Source organism: Furipterus horrens, unplaced genomic scaffold, assembly GCF_987537825.1.
Source record: "Furipterus horrens unplaced genomic scaffold, mFurHor1.1.pri manual_scaffold_1, whole genome shotgun sequence".
NCBI lineage: Eukaryota > Metazoa > Chordata > Mammalia > Chiroptera > Furipteridae > Furipterus > Furipterus horrens.
The window spans coordinates 62,206,477-62,222,737 of NW_028327171.1; the positions used below are offsets into that span (position 1 = coordinate 62,206,477).

General features: G+C 39.1%; 1 pseudogene; it reads right to left on the reverse strand.

Annotated features, from left to right (window-relative positions):
• Positions 1–2,878: 2,878 nt before the first annotated feature.
• On the reverse strand, positions 2,879–9,368 carry LOC150021220 (uncharacterized; annotated as a pseudogene).
• Between the last annotated feature and the right edge of the window lie 6,893 nt (positions 9,369–16,261).

Consider the following 16,261-nt stretch of genomic DNA (forward strand, 5'->3'; position numbering starts at 1 on the left):
CTAGTGGAAAACTCAGTTATTGACAATCCCATAACAGGATGGTTTGAAAATTGGTTTGGCAACTGGAAAGGAATGATCTCATCAGCTCTGGTATCCCTTGTAGAGGTAGCAGGCATCCTCACAGCTTTAGGTTGCTGTATTCCATGCATCAGAGGTTTAGTTCAGAGACTAATTGAGACTGCACTAACTAAACAAATGCCAGCAACCTTTCATAATCTCCTCCTCCTAGAGGCCAAAGGGAATCATAACTATGAGGAAGAAAGTTGAGAAATCCTCCTTAGATTTGAAGGGATAAATAGAATGGTTTGAGTAGTCAATTTTCCAAAAGAGACGGGGGAATTGTAAGAAACAAGGACATAGTCACTCCCAAAACAGTAGAAAGTCATTAGTAACAAAGGACAAATGTAATTAGAGGATCTTAAGGGACATCCTGAAGGGGGAAAGATAGTCATCACCAGACAAGGGGAAAATGGGAGAAGGTAGTTGACAGTAGTAGCATATTTACAAATCACAATAGGGGCATTTAGATAATCGTATTAGATTGTAACTCTGAAGTAACCAGTAATGGAGAAACAGGGGAGAAGGTGAGGGGAGGGGGAGCTAATTGCGTTAGGGAGGGGGAGCTAATTGCATTACTATAAAACCAGTTTTGTCTACTTGGCGCACACAATCTCCTGGCTAAGGGTGCACCTGACTCTGCAGACTTGTGAATAAAGGCCTCACTTTGCTGCTTAAGTCCTATGTCCCGGTTTTTATTGTGAGCATTTCTCACACCAGGACCAGCTGCAGTGATTAATGGTGCTGACCAATTAGTGAAAACACAACCCTGAAAGAGCACTCCTGGAAACTTGATGAATATGCTTCTGAAATGCTCCTGAGACCTACCCTAAGATTCCCACCTGCAAGAGATAAAAGCCCTCAAGACAAAGGATCCAGCACCTGCTCTTCCTCCTGGGAGCACAACCATTCTATTCCTTTCCCTCTAGTCCCCCAAAAGCATGCATCTCCTAAATTCTAAGGGACCCCACAAGACTTGCAACCAGGGGAGCAATTGGCAGTGACGGCTTGTCCCAGACTAACCTCCTGAACTTGTCTCCAAGGCCCCTTTTCTGTGACTTCCCAGTGAGTCAAAGCAGCCCTGCCTAGGCTCTCCTGTTGCCTCTTCTATGCTAAGCCCTTCCTTGTTTTGCTGTCCCCAGCTTTAATAAATGTACCCTCATGGTCACCTGGACTCATGTTGTGAAATCTTTCCTACATGAAGTCAAGAACACACACACAGTTGGCCTTAGGCAGACCCACTCAGGGCCAAGCCCCCTGTCCAGGAACATCCCCATATACCCCCTGTCCCCACACATGCACAGTCTCCCCAATTATCAACACCCCCCACAGAGTGGTACATTTGTTACAATTGATGGGAAAGCAAAATTCAACCCAGTAAATTTGGAGATCGAACTGGCTTTATTAGATAATTCATGAAGCAGGCAGCACACCATCTAGCAACTAGAAGGGTGCTCCAAGGTTGAGGCAAGGGAGTGATTAACAAAAGAAAAGAAAGGATTATTTGGGGGCTTAAATGCCATTTTTTACAGAAAGAGAAAGAAAAGGGTTTTTATCATGCAGAGTGCCTCTTTCTTTGGGAGTGGTGGATATGGAAAAGGACTGGGTGACAGATTACCTTACTGGTGCTTAACCAGAAAACTCCAGACTAATTATTTAAGATTATAGTTCTGAGAGATCTTAAAAATGCAATTAAATCAGATATTAAATCTAAGTTTGGTATCATGGGCTTTAGCATGAGTGATGCCATTTTGGGCCTGTGGCTTTAACACAGCTGATGCACCTACCTTGACACATCATTATCACCCAACATCCATTCTCATCCAAAGTGAGTGTTCACTCTTGGTGGTATACAATCTATGGGTTTAGACAAATGTATTCATCATTATTCTACAGTGCAGTTTCACCACTCTGAAAATCCTTTGTGCTCTCCCTATTCACCTCCTCACCCCCTCATTCCTAACCCCTGACAACCCTTGAGCTTACCATTTCATGCTTTTGGTTTTCCCAGAATGAATCATGCAGTACGTAGCCTTTTCAGATTGGCTTCTTTCACTCAGTAATATGAATTTAAAGTTCTTTCATTGTCTTTTAATAGTTTGATAGCTCATTTCTTTTTAGTGCTGAATTGTTTCATTGCCTATGTGTACTAGTTTATCCTTTTACCTACTGAAGGACATCTTGGTTGCTTCCAGGTATTAGCAATTGTGAATAAAGCTAATATAAACATCCAGGTTGTTGTGTAAACATAATTTTTATCTTGGGCCTTGAGGGGAGGAAGAGTTTGCCACCACAAAATATGTCTTTTGGTATATTGATTGTTTTAAGCTGGTTATATTTAAGAAACAAAAGACTCATAAAGAAACTTTGACCTTCCCTCTAACTGCCTAAAAGAACTTAGAGGACCTGCTCCAGGAAGGAAGCTATCATCATAGGTAATTGTAGTTTGTTTAATATGAACTGAACGTGATGAAGCAAAACCCAGCAAGACCCATTTGATCGAAGTCCTTCCTGTATCCCATTGTTAAAGATGTCCAGGAAACATTTATTTACCAAACATTTGCTTTTCTATCTCCGTGTGAATTGCCTTCCTGCTCTTAAGTCCAAAACCACAATCCCTCACCCCCTTCTCCTTAGCTCAGGATGGCATATAAGCCATAACTGCCCAATCTGTCTTTGGATCTCATATCCTTATGGAACCCCCATATGTATATATATTATAAATTATATATGATATAATATATAATAAAAATTATACATAAAAATGAAAAATTATATAATTTATATATATTATAAATTATATATAATAAATTTGGTCATTTTCTCTTGTTAATCTGTCTCATGTTGATTTGATTACTAGTACAGCCAGAATAATTTTATAGAAAGACATAAGAAAAATTATTTTTAACTACCCAGCCTTTTATCCTTAGCCTCTTGCTCCAGGTCCTTCCTGAGGTCAGGCCTTGATTCTGAGCTTGCTGACCTGAAGAGCTTGTTGGCCAGGATTACATTGAAACCAGAAAAGTCAGCATTCATGCTGCCTGTCACTACCACACCAGTAAGTAGAGACAAAAATGGAATCTTTATGGGCACTTTATTCAGATGGCTGGTGATCTGAGATGGTGGGTTATGAATCCTAAAAACCATCTTAACATCTCAACTCAAGCTGACCTTTTCATAAGGAGAAGAAAGGTGTTAGTAAGGGGTTTAGAATTCAGGGAAAAGGAGGTAAGGGTTTTAGAATTCAGGGAAAAGTTTAGTCAGATAAAAGTTGCAGTCCAGCTATTTCCCTATCATTCCAGCGATTATCTATTTACAGTCAGGACATTTTCTCTCTGGAGCAAAATGGCTTGGATGCCATCTTGATTGCATTTGCAGTCCTCCTGGGACACAAAGGTTGAATTGGTTGTGTATCTCCTGGAGTCAGGGGAGGTACAGTCTTATGTTCCAATTTCTGGAACAACAGCTTTCTATATGTATTAATCACCAAGCCTATCAACTATATAACTAAAGCTAAAAAATTTTAACTCTTGACTTCCCCTATCATTCCCCACTGTTAGTTCTAAGAGATTAGTTTCATATGGAAGTAATCATTTTGCTGTTGAGCACGTATCTTAGCATTAGAAAGTCTCACAGGAGTTTTGGAATACACTTAATTGCAGGTCCACATAAGGGGGCACATTATATGCAACAACAAGCTGAAAAAGATAAAAAGAATGAAAACAACAAATGCCTTTCTAAGACTGGAAATATTAGGCAGCCAAGTTAGTTTAGACAAATTAATACCAAAGACTCCCTCTCTTTGTTTATCTTGGACACCACTTCATTTACTTGCTTTACTTCATGCTCTATGAGCTATGAACTATCAGGTTGAAACAGTATAGTCCTTTAAATTCTTTACATTCATGATTATGTATTAAAAGAAGGTGGTCTATAGCTGCATGATTTTCTAATACTGCTTCTCTAACTTGTCCTAGTTCTTGACTGATGGCACTAATGGCTTCAGAGGTGGCATTCAAAGCTTTTACCGTTATGCAGGCTAATTTAGGTATTTCTATATTCAAAGAGGTTGCCATGACTGACATTACAATCATAATCAAAGATATATATTCAGTAGGGCTAAAAAGATGCAAATCATTGTTACACTCAGGTTCAAGGGAGAAAGAGTTTCCATCAAGCCTGGGTGATATGGGGCTTCTGAGGCATAAACACTGCCAGTTTTCCTAGAGAGCATGGTCCCCCAGAACTGTTTGCTGGGACGTAGGAGTAAACAGTTCTCCCACATATTAGAAACCATCCTTTAGGCAATTTGAGGTGACCAAAGGGATAAGATACGTTAGTGGTGGTGGTGCAATTCATCTCCACATCTGTTGAAAGAGTAAAACAATTTTTAGTACAGTAGACAAAAATTGCACACTCTCCAGATGGGGAGACATTAGTGGCTTTTAAGGAAAGCATTTTCCCATCCTTTAGAGTTACCACTGGTCCCTAATTATAATATCAGAGTATGTTATGGTCTTATTGATATGCTGAAACAAAGTATAATTTTGAAGGCTTTCCAGGAGAGTAAAAACAGCTACAAGACATGAAGTGAAAATTTGTCTGACATAAATAAGTTCCTCCTGCAAGACAAAATTCAGAAATGTTTAAAACATTTTTTGCTAAATATACCCAAATATTTTCATCTCATTTGAAATGAATAAGTTCTCCATAACATGAGGTTAAATAAAAAGTAATGAAAAAAATATGTCATTATTTTCAAAAGATAACTTTCAGGTCTTCTTGTGGTTCAGTGGTCCATTGTTCTGTTGCTTTCTTTACTCTGGGGTGATGAATCCAAGGTTTAATTCCTGCCAATTTCACCAAAGTTGGGGTGGCAAGGAGGACATCATAAGGTCCAGCCCACTTTTATTCCAGTTGGGTTTCTTGGGATCCTGTCTTCCAAGTCTTGAGTAGCATGTTATCTCTGGGCTCTAAGGAATGTAGTGACTCTGGGAGTGGGGGAGAGACAACTAATACAAATGAGGTAATTAATTATAGCTAAGGTCTGACTTAAATGTTATACATAACTCTTTACCTTCACTTCCTGATCTACATTCATATCTCTCACCCTAATTATAGCCTGAAATGGTCATCCATACACAATTTCATAAGGACTCAATTGAATCTCACTTCAAGGAGTCACTCTTTTTTAAAAAAGAAAAATAATAATAATTTATTTATTTGTTATAGTTTGTCTATATTTTTCTTCAAGTTGTGATTCATCTTCTCTCCCTTCCCAGAAACTTGAGGTCTCCAGGTGGTGTGGAGTTTCCACTTGATTTCTAAAAATTTACTAACCTTCTGAAACAAAAACAGGTCCAAAGCAAGAAATTATTTCCTTCAGCAGGGCTTCCACTATATCTGAGGATTTCTCAGTTCTAGCAGGATAGACTTCTACCCATCCTGAAAAGGTATCAACAAAGACAAACAAATGTTTCCATCCTCAGACCCTCACAAAAAATCATGGGGGAGTTCTTGAAACTGTGTGGTAAGAATGTCCAGCAGTACTGAGTCTTGACCCAAGATCTGGATTCAGAAGCAAACAAAAGTTAAGAATTTTGATTAACAGAAATGCAAAAAACGTCATCTTCTAAGTCCAGTAACAATTACCAGAGGCTGTCCCCAGGTATACTGCTCACTAAAGTATAAGGATTTGGGACAGTGGGGTGAATGTCCTGTACAATGTCATCTATGGCCCTTATATCTTGTACAACTCTATACTCATTTAAGTGGGGTTTCTTTTTTTTTTTTTTTTTTTCCGATTTAATGTGTTTTATTGATTAAAATATTACATTTGTGCCAATTTCCCTTCCCTCTGCTCCCCCCCACCCGGTGGCCCCCTTCCCTCCAGTTGTCCCCCCCTTTTAGATTATGTCCATTAGTTGTGCATACAGTTCCTCCCAATCTCTCTCCGTCTATTCCATTCCCTCCTACCATGATCCCCAATTCCTATATCATCTCCCTCCCTCTCCCCACTCCCCCTCCCTGTTGACCTCCCCCCACTATGCTTCCCTTACCCACAGTTCCTTTTCCACTCTCGTTGCCTGTTTCGTTTGCCTTTGTTTCATCTCCCTAGCTTCTGTTTTTTAAACCAGTCCCTTTAACATCTCATATAACAGTGGTTTGGATCTAATGAACTCTTTCAGTTTTATTTTGTCCTGGAAACACTTTCTCTGTCCTTCTATTCTGAATGACAATTTCGCTGGATAGAGTATTCGTGGTTGTAGGTTTTGGATTTTCATTACTTTGAATATTTCTTGCCAGTCCCTTCTTGCCTGTAGTGTTTCCCTTGAGAAGTCAGCTGATAGTCTAATTGGGACCCCTTTGTACATAATTCTTTTCTTCTCTCTTGCTGCTTTTAAGATTCTCTCTTTATCCTTAATTTTTGACATTTTGATTATAATGTGTCTTGGAGTGGTTCTCCCTGGGTCCAGTCTCTTGGGAACTCTCCTTGCTTCCTGGACCTGCATGTCTATTCCCTTCCCCAAGTCTGGGAAGTTCTCCTTTATTATATTTTCACTCAATTTTTCAAGTTCTAGTTCATCTTCCTCATTCTCTGGCAAACCAATGATTCTTATGTTGGGCCTTTTATAGCTGTCCCAGAGGTTTCTGATCCTCTCATTGTTGCTTCCTATTTCCTCTCGCTGCATTGGTTGACTGCTTGTTCCTTCTCCATATTCCAGTTTGTTGAAATGAACTCTGGATTCCTCACCATCTGTCTCGTATGTGGTTTTGTTCCTTTCGTTATGAAAGTTTTTCGCTTCTTTCATATCTTTTTCCTGCTCTTTTGTGAATTCTGTAAGCCACCTGATAACAATGGCCCAGAACTGAGCCTCTGACAGGTTTCTTATCTGTTCATCTGTCAGGTTCTCTATCTGCTGTCTGGTGAGTTGTGCCACCGGGATCTCTATATTTGTCTGCCACATTTTGACAGATGCGTTTTGTTTTCCTGGGCCGGCTGTCGGGGGCAGTGCCTGTGTACGCGTCACAAATCAGCGACCGGCCGGCGCCTGCCTGTCCGCGACCTATTTCGCAGCCCTGTGGTGCTTTCTGTGGGGGCGGGGGTCCAAGATGGATTCACACAGTTATTCAGCTAGGAGACCGGGATCCGTCCTCCCGCCCCCCTGGGCCTCACTGTTCAAGGCGATGCTGCGGCTGCTCCCCAGCGCCCGGAGTCGAGCACGCCAGGGGCTTGATTGGAGTCGCGCACGCCAGGGGCTTGATTGCCTCCGGGATTTTTCGCCGCCCCGCCCGCCGCTCCGCAATCAGCTTTGCCTTCTTTAACTCTTACCTGCCCAAATGGCACCGCTGGTTTATAACTTCATATGTTGGGCTTCCGTGTAGTTTTATTTTCTGGAATTTCTAGTTATCCTTTGTTTTGAAGTAGTTGTATTCCTCTATAGTTGTAGAGGAAGACCTAGCGTGTCCGTCTAAGCCTCCATCTTGGCCGGAAGTCTCTAAGTGGGGTTTCTTAATAGGCAATATGTCTGTGTTGTGTGGGGAGTGGCAGGGCTTAATGAGTCCATATTCCTGAAACTTGCGAATTATTGTGTGTATTCCTTCTAGGGTCTCTTTCTGCAAGGGATACTGACTCTTACTGGGACTCCACACCCCTGAACTAGTTCCATTTTAATAGGAAAGGCTCATTTAGTCCTTCTTGGCTTTCCAGCAGCCCGCACAATGGGGTTTACCTGATTCTCAATTTCTTCTGGCCAAGGTCACTTTTCTTCTCAAAGTTTCATAAGGAACTGCTCTGAAGGGACCTATAGGTGGAATTGTTGTTTTGGGGAGAAAGTGATCTGAGCATAGTTTGGACAGCAGGTCCCTACCCAGAAGAGGAATTGGACATTCAGGAATATATAAAAATTTATGACTTAAAACCAAATCTCCCACAGCACATGTGAATGGCTTCAAGAAAAATTAGCTTTCAGGGCTTCCAGAAATTCCAGTTGCAGTAACAGCCTGCTGTGAGGACACAGTTAGAGGTCCATTGACTAGCGTGTGTTGCTTCGGTATCAGTCAAGAAGTCTATAATTTGTTCCCCCACTGTTAGTTTTACCTGAGGTTTTTTTTGTTTTGTTTTCCTTTTAGTTACTTTAATAGGTTGTTATAATGAGAGAACCTCTGGGCCCTGTCATTCATCATCAGAGCTATTTCTTTTTCCCAGCATGATTCTCAAGTTCTCAGACTCTGACTTTCTTTTTCCTTGCTTAGGGCACCCATTTTTCCAGTGCCCCTTTCCTTTGCAATATGTGTTTTGATTGGTAGCAAGCATTTTAGATGGGAGTTGGGTGCCTCATGAAATTTTCCTGTAGCCTGTTCCAAGAAAATAGTGGCCACTTAGGCCTTTCTGTACTCTGCTATTATAAACTTTGAAGGCAATGTCTACTAATTGAGAAAGATTTATACCTATTCCTCCCTGAAGTTTCTTTCTGATGTCACGTGCACTTTGAGAGATAAAGGTCATATTCATCATTCTAGTATTCTCAGGGGCTTGTGGATCCAAATCAGTATACTTTCTATACGCCTGGTAGATTCTTTCAAGAAATTCAGAGAAATCCTCTCTGTGCTCTTGTTGTACCATCTGTACCATATTCAGACCTTTCTTCTTAGGAACTCCTTTCTTCAGTCCCTCAAGAATGCATGTCTTATAATGCTCTAATAGAGGAAGGCCATTCTCATCAGGCTCCTAGCTGGGCTTGGTTAAAGTTAGTGCCTTGGTAGGGTTGGCAGTGCCATCTGGATTTTCTTGGTGCAGTCTCCAAGTCTCTTCAACTGCCTATCCAATACCAACCTCTGGGATGGTGGGTGGAAAAAATTGACATAACTTAGTCATTTTAATAGGATCATCCGTATTGGAAGGATTTGAGTTCTTCCAGTTTAACAGATCTGATGTAGAAAATGGAGTACGTGCCCAACAATATCCAGTGGGCTGACCCTCTGGTCATACTCCCACTGGAAGTCTTTGAAAAAGGTATTGCACTCCCTGGTAGGGGCTTGTCCTCCACTGAATTTTGTTCCCTGATGTGTTCAAGATGGGAGACCAGTTCAGACTCACCTCCTCGAGCTCTCTCAGCCAAGTAAGTAGAAAGGCCTCCCAGGGTTGGAGGGACCGTGGGAACCCTGACCATGCTTGTAGCAGCCAAAACATCCTGATCTTCCTGGTCCCTCTCTTCTGAGCTTCTGCTATCTGCCACAGGCAAAGTCCATTTTCTCTGGACTATTAATCTATTTCCTTTTAATCCTGCAGCTTTATTATGTAAAGTCATAAAGGCCTGTACATAAGGTATTTCATTACATTTCCCTGATTTTTGACAAAACAACTCTAGTTGCATATGGTATAGTAATTTAAAGACCTGTTCAGTGGCCAGTGCTATCCTGAGTCCAGATTATACATAAACCAAGCAGTATTACAATAAAAAATCATTTTCTTTTCAGTTATAAGTTTATAAGCATAGGTCAACCAATCAGCCAAAATTTACTCTGAAGGACTGTTTCCTGGAATAGAGGCTCTCCCTGCACCACTTCTACCAGACAGAGCTATGTAATATCATACAAAACAAACCAGAAGGCACCTTAACTCCTGACGACTGATCTAAATTGTAACCCAGGACTGTAATCCTGAACCAGAAAGTGCAGCAATTCAATGGAAAGTGAAGACGACAGAGTGTGCCAAGAGTCAGAGAAGGAGAGCCCCCAAGTGAAATCACTTGGCAGCTACTTGGGAGTCCCCAAATCTGCACCCTGGGGTTCCCAGTCCAGGCAGCCAATGGGACTCCCTGCCAAATATACATACTTAATGGAGAGTCCTAAGGCTGCCCCAGAAGGAGTTGCCAGAATATGAAACTGGAAGCGTCAGTGTTTATGCTGCCTGTCACTACCAAAACCAATAAGTAGAGACAAAAGTTGAATCTTTATGGGTGTTTTATTCAGATCTTGGCAACCTGAGACAACAGTGTGTTAGGCATCCTATAAACCATCTTAACATCACATCTCAAGCCAACCTTTTTAAAAGGGGAAGAAAAGTGTAAGTAAGAGGTTTAGAATTCAGGGGGAAAGGCTGGTCAGATGAAAGTTGCAGTCTGACCATTTTCCTAGTATCCTAGTGATTCTTTATCTGTATCTGGACATTTTCTCCCTGGAGCACAATGGCTCAGATACCATCCTGATCTCTTGCAGTCCTCCTGGGGCACAAAGGTCGAATTGCTTGTGGTCCTCCTGGAGTCAGGGTAGGTCTAGTCACACATTCCAGTTCCTGGAACAACAGCTTTCTATATGTATTAAACACCAAGCCTATTAACTATATAACTAAAGCTAAAAAATTTTAACCCTTGAGTTCCCCCATCAATATCATTTATATAACGGCCTCCCAGACACTGACTGTTTACTCCAAACTTCCAAGTATTATGTGTTTATAATTCTCTGTTTAAGAGTTGGGGATGGGAGTGGCAACAGTTCAAAAACCTAAGCTGGGCTTAAGGAAAGAAGGAAGATACATGGTTCTAAGTCAGTGTTCTTGGTTTGCAGCAACAGAAATGGACACCTTCTAACTTAAAGGGAAAAGGTAGTTTCAAATGCTATAGCTCACAGATTTCAATGAAAAGAAAAAGTATGAGGTCCTGGAGATGATAGAAACCATAGTAGTCTGCAGTCTAGGACTCTCCTCAGGGTTCTTCTACCAGAACTAATCATTTCAAAGGCTTTTGCTTTGGACAGAGGTACAGCTCAAGCTGGGAAAGCTTTTGGCACCTCAACCAACAGTCGCACCAAGACTGTGTGCAATGGGGTCTGGCCAGTCCTCTGAAGAGATGCTTAGGTGAATGAAATTACCAGACTTAGGCGTCAATGCTGGGGACCATGTCAACAACATATATTCACTTTATTAATTTTTTGAAGAAGTTCACACAAAACAACTTGTTGATCAATCAAATTTTGTCCAGGGTACTATATTTCTTACTTAACTATGATTCTAAAATAGATACATTTGGTTTTAGTTTTTCCATATAGGCTCTGCGCTTTTGATATTGTTTTTGAATTCAATGTTAGCTCACTATAACTCAGACAAGAAAAAGCTAGTTTATCACCACCACACCAATATTTCAAGAAATGTTAAAGGGACTTTTTTAAGAAGAAGAAGGGGAAAAAAAAGAACATAGATATGAATAATAAAATGGCAATAACTACATACCTTTCAATAATCACCTTAAATGTAAATGGATTAAATGCTGTAATAAAAAACAAGACTCATACATATGCTGTCTATAAGAGACCCACTTTTGATTGAAAGACACACAGAGACTGAAAGTAAAGGGGTACAATACTTATATCAGATAAAACAGGCTCTAAAACAAAGGCTATAATAAGAGACAAAGAAGGACATTTTATAATGATAAAAGGATCCATACAACAAGAGGATATAACCCTTGTAAACATTTATACACCCCAAACAGGAGTACCTAAATATATAAAGTAAATATTGACAGAAAAAGGGAGAGGTCAACAGTAATATAGTTGTAGTAGGAGACTTTTAACACTCTATTGACATCAATGGATAGATCTTCCACACCGAAAATCAGCCACACACACACACAAAAAAGCAAATAAACAACAACCAAAAGAACCGTGGCCTTAATTGACACATTAAACCAGATAAATTTAATTGATATTTTTAGAGCCTTTCACCCCAAAGTAGCAGGATCTACATTTTTTTTTAGTGCATTGTTTACAATAGCCAAGACATGAAAACAACCTAAGTGCCCACCACTGGACAATAGGATAAAGATGTGGTACATATATACCATAGTATTTTACTTGGTCATAAAAAGGAATGAAATCTTAACCATTTGCGACACATGGATGGACCTACAGGGTATCATGCTAAATGAAATAAGTCAGGCAGAGAAAGACAAGTACCACATGATTTCACTTATATGTGGAATCTAAAGAACAAAACAAATGAAAAAACAAAACAGAAACAGGCTCATAGATACAGAGAACAAACTGATGGTTGCCAAATGGAAGGAAGACAGGGGGTGCTGGGTGAAAAATGTGAAGGGATTAAGAAGTAGAAATTGGTAATTACAAAATAGCCATGGGTATGTAAAATACAGCATAGTGAAAATAGATAATAATATTTTAATGCCTATGAATGTTGCCAGGTGGGTACAAGACTAACTACTATACTGTACACCTGAAACTAATATAAAATAATATTGAATGTCACTGATATTTAAAAAATTTTTAAAGAAATTAGCTGGTTATATTAGTTTATTCTGCATTTAGTGCTTTTGATTAAGGCTTCAAGAAAATTATATGTTAACTACTCTGGGAAGAAAAGGGGTTCTGTGGAACCCCACAGGATGATTTAATCATAAATTTCTAACTGGGCAGGTCATGATGGGTAGTCACGCCCCAGACATAATCTTTTTTTTTTTTAGTAAGGCTTATTTTTCCCTTAAGCAAGCCCTCTTCATTGTTTATGTGTATCTAGGTTAACACACCTTTAAAATACCCTATCTTAGACCCATCCTTCTAAATAAAGCATGATCACCCTCAGGAGAATACATAATTTTTTTTTTTTTTTTTGAGAGCACATAATCTTAACTATCCTGAAATCCAATCCCTGTTTTGCTTTAAAAAACTGCAAAACTGTTATTCTCTGGAGCCTTTAAGATCTTGCTCCCCAGCATATTTCATCAGCTTAGATCAAATAAACCCTTAAAATAGGTTTGAAAATTTGTTAAGTTCACATTTACTTGGTGTAATGCAGTAGAATTCCAAGAAGCCCACCCAGGACCACCCTGCAGACCCTGACTTGGCGCTATGTATAAGCAAGAGCCCATTGTACCCCACAAGCTCCCCAGTTTGCACTGGGTGAACTTGAGTCTTTTCTTGGAATTGTGGGCCTTCTTGCTTTAAATAGCAGGCCATGACGTTATTTAAATTGTTCTTAGAAAATCATCCAGGTGGATAAATGTTGAGATAACCAGGGAAAAGGAAACAAAATTGGGTTTCTACTTTTAATTTTAGCTTTTTAATTGAATCGCTTACTGAAAGGCTAAACAAAATCTTTTGTGGGTTAAATGAGAGACCCAACTCTCTTTAGCTTTGAAAGAGACAGAACTTCTCCAACTCAAATGGCCAGTGGGGTGATGACAGTTGTTTCAGATCCTTGAATATGGAGTGGCAGAAATGGGAACCACAAGGCAACCAGTGGGGTAATGCAGTCAATTCTGGGTAAGCTGGTAGACCCCTGGGAAAAGGGCAGGGATCCTTAGAATGGGTTCACTCTGACAGAGAGACTTTGCCTTGGAAAGCATCATGGTTCTGGTGGCATCTTTTAAGCTATTGCTGGTCCTTTCTCATATATCTTTAGGTGACTAAGGTTCTTTGTGGGGTTGTATGAGGAAAAGTTTCCTCTGGGGTGTGAAGTATTCACGGGGACATTCATGACATTTGGCTCATCTGGAGACATGCATGTAAAGGCTGGTTTTCCCTAGAGGTTTGTTCAGACTCCACACATCTCAAAATTAACATGGGGAATTGTGCCTGCAAGGCACCAAGCCCCACAACAGTCTCCAATTAATACTAAGATGACCAAGAGAGGATCCTTTGATACTTCTAAATTAATCGTTTGCACACAAAATTAGAAAGAAAAAACAGCTAAATAAAAAGAGAAAAGAAAAAAAAAAAAAAAGCCAGCTATAAAATTAGGTGAACTGAATGGAAAACATTTAATTGGTTTCTCAAACCTTCAAAAAAAAAGATTTATTTTTTTAAAAGATATTTATTTATTTATTCTTAGAGGAGAAGGAGAGGAACAGAAATATTAATACTAGAGAGAAACATCGATTGGACTGACCAGGACCGAACCCGGAAATGTGCCCTGACTGGGAATTGAACCAGCAACCTTTTGCTTTGTGGGATGATGCCCAAACAACTAAGCCACACTAGTCAGGCCTCAAAAAAAAAAAAAAAAAAGAAAGAAAGGATTTAGATAAATGGATCAACCTATGATGTCATTTAGGTGTCAACCCAATTTTTTTAGGTATTAAAAATGGCTGTTCTTATTTCAGAAGGGGGATGTTCATTTGAAACTTGGACAGATAAAAATTTCAAATGCCTCCAAAACAAAATTTGAATACAACTGTTCTTTTACAAATGAGTGAGTTCTTCTCATGGCTAAAAGGTCTCTGTTGATTCTTTGTGTATCTATATATGTATGTTGTAAAAGTGAGATAATTTTCTATCTCTGCATGGTATTATTAAAATGAATTTAAAGGCAAGCACTTGTAAGGATTGGGCATTCTAAAATTCTCAGAAAAATGGAAACTAACCAAAATGCTTTTCAAGTTCACATGATCTAAGATTAATCTTTAGTAAATAAAAGCTAGTTTAAGTTTGTTAGTTTAAATAAAACAGACATGTCTTTTGAGTTACTGATATGAAATATAATATTTACATTTTACCTGGGTTTTACAAAAATAAGTTCATATTAATAATTGACTTTGCTTTCTATGAACTAGGCTTATAGAAGTTATAAAATGAAAGTGTCATGTAAAGCATTGTAAAATAAGTAATGAAAAAATTTCTAGGATATATTATATGGGTAAATAATGATTGTAAATTAAACTGATAGCTGGGGATATGGGAAAGACGAGATGGTGAGTTGGTTCTTTCTATCTCTGTGCCATCATTACAGTACCTTTAAGCTAAACTTAGATGAATTTATGAACTGACATTATTAAAAGGAGACCTCTTATGGTATTGCAAAGGTTTGATAAAGTCACTTCAAGAAAATGCCAAATAGTTTCTTCCTTTCACGGCGAGCTCCCAGGAGACAAAGACTTTAAAGATCATTGACTGCCACCTGGAGAGCTGGGGAATTTTGGAAAGGACACCTCTCCAACCCTGTTGGAAGGGACTTTCTCAGGAGCCTAACCTTGAACGGACATCTATCCCTATCTCTGACACTCACCCCCACCTACAATGGTCATTAAAGACTCTGCTAGGATGAGAAGCTGCTGACATCAAGTAGACAGCTATCCAAGATATCAACAAGGCCTGTATACCTATGGAACTCAGAATCCATTTTGTTTGATTGTCTTTATCTGTCTGCTAATGATATTAGTTATAACAATAATTACATTTTCCCTTTGGGTTTTTCTATATAGTCCAACTGTTTATGAATACTGAACATGTATAAAAGAACTATTAATGCTCTCTTAATGGCTTATGTATGTTATACTAAATGCCAAATACAGAAAAATAAGACTGATAGCAAAACTTGGATCATGGTAGTTCAAAGGATAGAAATAATCCAGAGAGGTTTTTTTTTTCCCAATGAAGGCCAAAAAACTTGAATGCCTTCCATTTACTTGTTCTTCCCTTATCAGTCTCAACAGATATCCCATAATCACTGTCCCATCCCCAAGGGCTCACCATTTCAACAACATGATGTCACTAGTAATAAGCCTTCCTAAAGCTGTGAGACCACACTAATCTGACCAAAAGGTTGATCATTAATGCATCCTTCAAATTGATTTATGACCAAAAGGGAGAATTGTGGACCAACCAAATTTAATTATGTATGTATATATGGGAACCCCATATACAGGGGAGAGAGTCAGATTCCTTATTGAGAACTTCCTATTCAACTGTTTCTCCAATCCATTTCTGATGCATTTAATGACTGCAACACCGGGGCTAAGTGAACCAGAATTGCTGATACTTATTAATGCTGAGAATTTATTTTAAAGGTATGACCAATTTTTCCATTGCCACCCCAAACACTCTTCCCAAATTATCCAATCAAAGCCCAGATACCATAATAATCTTACATTCCCCTTGGTTTCTCAGCTGTGTGTTCTCCTTTGCTGCAATAAATAATAAAAGAAACTTTTTCAATTCCTACTGTATTATTGGCCTTAAAGGCTTTGACAGAACCAAAAGACCTATCAACTAATGGCAATAGTTTAATTTTACTTTGGTCCTGATTTGAATAAATGAACAGTAGAAAAACAAATATTTACTAAAACAGGAGAAATCTGAACACTGAATATTTGAGCAGTAACTTTTTTAAAGGTGGGATAATGGTATCATGGTCAGATTTTTGTTTTTAAAGAATAGTTATTTTTTAGAAGTGCATATTTAAATAGCTACA